Source organism: Nicotiana attenuata, unplaced genomic scaffold (genome assembly GCF_001879085.1).
Source record: "Nicotiana attenuata strain UT unplaced genomic scaffold, NIATTr2, whole genome shotgun sequence".
NCBI lineage: Eukaryota > Viridiplantae > Streptophyta > Magnoliopsida > Solanales > Solanaceae > Nicotiana > Nicotiana attenuata.
In genome coordinates, this window is record NW_017675283.1 from 65,347 (window position 1) to 70,109 (window position 4,763).

Below are 4,763 nucleotides of genomic sequence, written 5' to 3' on the forward strand. Positions count from 1 at the left end.
ATATATATATATATATATATATATATATATATATATATATATATATATATATATATAATCCTCACCACCAGGCCCTCGGCCCCTCTCAGTCATCAACCTCATAATCAGACCCTCCGTCCCTCTCAGTCATCAGCCTCACAAGCCACTCGGGCTATCAGTAGAACAGGGTGCTCAGCCTAAACAACTTCCATATATTTAAAACAGAGTATTAAAACTGAATCAAAAGTAAACAGGTAAAAATCATGACTGAGGATATGTTTTCAAATCAAACAGTGCGAGGAAATAGTAGCAAAAAGCCCCTAAGGGTCCAAACGGTTAGCACAAGGCCCAGATATGGCATTCAGCCCAAAACATAGTAATATTTTCCAGAACACAATGATATCAAATAATTTTCAATCAAATACGCGACTTAACAGCCGCACGGGACGGACCAAGTCACAATCCCCAACAGTGCATGATCCCACGCTCGTCATCTAACGTGTGTGTCACTTCAAAGTAGCACAACGATGTGAAATCCGGGGTTTCATACCCTCAGGACAACATTTACAATCATTACTTACCTAGATCCGGACGAACACCAACACCGTGATGACCTTGCCGCTCAACTCGGCCTAAAATCACCTTGAATCTATCCAAAATCAGAATCAAAACATCAATACATGCCAAAGGGACAAGGCCCACGCGAAAAAAATCAAATTAAACTCAAATTCCCGAAATTGGCCAAACCCGGCCCCCGGTCCCACGTCGCGGAATCCAATAAAATCACATCAATAGAATCATTATCCTCCCACGAGTCTATACATATCAAGAACATCAAAATCGGACCCCAAACGGCCCCTCAAATCCCTAATCAAAGTCTCAAGTTCCAAGCCCTAAATTCCCAATTCTTTCTCCATTTTTACCCCAAATTTCATGATTAAACAATGGAATAATCACCATAAACACAAGATACAAGCCCAGGTAGCTTACCTCTCTGAAACCACTTGTTTCCCTCTTGAAATCACAGCTTGGAGCTCCAAAATCGACCAAAAATGGTGGAAGAATGACCAAAATTCGCGAAGGAATGCATATATAGTTTCTTCCCAGGGATTTCGCACCTGCGATCCCATAAGCGCATCTGTGCTTCTGCTTATGCGGAAAAATGTCCGCTTCTGCGGATTTCACTTGCCTCACCAGGTCTCGCATCTGCGGCCGCTTCTCCGCTTCTACGGTATCGCAGATGCGGTTTTCCTAGCCACACCTGCGGTCCTACACGCACTTCCGCCTCTCTTCCGCTCCTGCGGAGCTCGCACCTGCGGTCCCCAATCCGCAGGTGTGGATATGACAGAAGCAGCAATACCAGCTGCAATTTCCCGAGTTCAAACTCTTCGAAAACTATCCGAAATCATTCCGAGGCTCCCGGGACCTCAACCAAAAATACGAACAAGTCTTATACCACTATTCAAACTTGTACCAACCTTCGGAACACCTAAAACAACATCGAAACATCGAATCAACCACGGATTCAAGCCTAAGAAATCTAAAACTTCCGAATTCCGCTTTTGATCAAAAAGTCTATCAAACCTCGTCCGAATGACCTGAAATTTTGCACACATGTCACAAATGACCCCTATAACACATGTCCAGAATTCCATTCCGACCCCTATAACAAAATCTCACCTATCAACCGGAAAACACCAAAATTCTAATTTCGCCAATTCAAGCCTAAATCTACTCCGGACCTCCAAAACACATTAAATCACGCCCCTAAGTCCCAAATCACCTAAAGGAGCTAGCCAAATTATAAAAATCCAAATCCGAGATCATATCTAAAAACTCAAAACTTGGTCAAACCTTTCAAATTTAAAGCTTCAACTGAGAATTGTTCTTGCAAATCGGTTCCTATTATCCTGAAAACCTAAACCGACGATTTACATAAGTCATAAAGCATCATACGGGGCTAGCCTTGCCCGAGAACAGGCGAGCGAAGTGCAAATGCTCAAAACGACCTGTCAGGTCGTTACAATATGGTACCATGTCTGATCTCCCAAAGTGATGACTGAACATTTTCTGTGTGGTCCGCACTTCCCAACTTCCGCGGTCGCGATCCAAATTGTGCGGCCGCACTTCAACGGAAACTACTCTACCAGGCATCAGTAAGTTGAGCATTATTTTTGGTACAAATCTCCAAATGATAAATGATTTAGCTTTCTGGAAACTAGACTCAAAGGGCTACAACTTTCATTTTTATATTATCTCCAAATTTCTTATAGATTAAAAGATATAAGCTTCCTAAGTTAGCCCATCAAACCTGCAGTTTCCCCCTTCTGTAGTCCGCAATTTTTCAACTGCGGTCCGCACATTTTCCACTGCCTCCACATAGTGGGAGTTTGCGGCCACACATGGGTTTTGCCTCAGCACTCCAGAAATGTGCCCTCCGCACTTCAACTACTCCAGAACGTCATCAAAGTGCCAAAATGCCCCAAACTTGTTCAAAACTCACCCAAGATCACCGGGACCCCATCCAAACATACCAACAAGTCCTATAACACGATACAAACTTATTTTGAAGCCTCAAATCACACGTAACAATATCAAAACATGAATCATACCTCGATTCGTACTTAATGAATTTATGAAATTTTCAATTCTTTAACTCGCGCCGAAACATGCCAAATCAATCCGGAATAACCACATATTTTGCATGTAAGTCCCAAATGACATAACAAAGCTACTCCAACTCACGGAATTGAAATTCGAGCCTGATATTAACAAAGGCAATTTACGGTCAAACTTTGGAATCTTTAAATCTTTGAATTTCTAGTTTCAACAAATGGTGATAATTCAACCTAGGGACTTTCGAATTCAATTTCGGGCGTACGCCTAAGTCCCAAATCACTATACGGACCCACCGTGACCGCCAAAATACTGATACGGATCTGTTTGTTCAAAACGTTGACCGAAGTCAGCTCAAATGAGTTTTAAAGTATGATTTCACATTTTATCAATTTTTCACATAAAAACCTCTCGGATTAGACATTGACTGCACACGCTAATCGAGGAAGGTTGAATGGAGCTGTAACAACCCGACTTGTCTTTTTAAGAATATACGCCTCATTCAATGACTAAAGGTCTCAAGCATCTTCGTAATATGTATTATGACTCGCGTGTGTGGTCAAGTTTAGTTTTAGGAAGAGTAAATTTAAAGAAAAATTCTCATTTTCAAGCTTAAATAGAAATAGTTGACCGGAGAGTTGACTTTTTGAGCGAACGACCTCGGAATGGAGATTTGATGATGTCAATAGCTTTGTATGCTGATTTCGGACTTAGGCGTATGTTCGAATTTGGATTTGGAAGTCCGTAGGACAATTCAACGCATTTTGGCGAAAGTTGGAAAATATGAGATTTTGGAAAAATTCGTGAGAAGGTTGAAATTTTGATAACGAGGTCGGATTTCGATTCCGAAAATTGGAACAGCTCCATTACATCATTTATGACTTGCGTGCAAAATTTGAAGTCATTCCGGATTGATTCGATATGTTTCGACGTAAAATATAGAAGTTGGAAGATTTGAAAACTCATAATTCGATTCAAGTCGCGATTCGAAATTTCTGTTTTGTCTAACGTTGTCTAAATCCTCGACTAAGTTCGTATTGTATTTTGGGACATGTCGGTATAATTGGTTAAAGTCCCAAGGGTCTCGAGTGGATTTCGGAAGGCTAACGGATGGATTTCGAAAATTTTGAAGCTGCTGAAAATCTGCTGCTTCTGGGCAGCTGCTGATGTTTCTGCTTCTGCGACAGCTTCATCGCAGAAGCGACCTCGTAAAAGCGAGCTTCTTGTAGCAGAACCGATGGACATGAATCTGGGCAGCAGTGGACACCTGCGATAGAGCAGCCTAGTAATTATGAAACATACTTGGTAGGTATTATATATGCTTTCGCTAACTTTTTGACTTCTATGGCTTACTTTACTTTACTTATCTTCTCCAAAGAAATTGCATCAACGTTATAAGAAATTTTTTACAACATTCTTCTTTTCCACCATGTAATCCTTAGTATTGCTAAACAAACATGAACCAAAGTAAAGAGGTTACAAGATAAAGAATCGTAAGAAGCGAAATTGGCCATGGCTGGGGAAGGCATCGCAGCAGCGTACAAAGAAGTTGCAGAAGCAGAAACTTTGCGCAGATGCGCGAGACAGACGCACCTGCGATCATCACAGAAGCGGAAAACTGCTCCGCAGGTGCGAGCTTGGCCTGGACAGTGGATTGCAGAAGCGACGCCTGTGTCGCAGAAGCGTCTTTGCAGATGCGCAAATTCATCCACTGGTGCGAAAAATTGGCAGAAATAGGGGTGTGCATTCGAATCGGTTTATCGATAAATCGAATCGATTATTTGTTATCGGTTTATCGATTTATCGATTTCGATTTCGATTTCGAAATTTTCCTTATCGAGTTATCGATTTCGATTTCAATTTTGTCCTCTTCAATTTTTTTTTTTTTTTTTATTTTTTATTTTTTTTTTTTTACCCTTATTCTATAATACCCTTTCCTTTACCCTAAGTCCCTAACCCTATTATTTCATCTACCACATTTGAGGAATGATCATATTTAAAGCTCAAGGGAATGAAGTTCAAATTAATGGAAAATAGAATTAGCCGTGATGATGTATTTTTTTTTTATTACGTTGAGTGTTGGTGGCATACATTTGATCCTTACTTTAGTTTCGTTGCATGTGCTTCTTGACGCAATTTGTATGTTATAAACGGTGCTCGTCTTATTT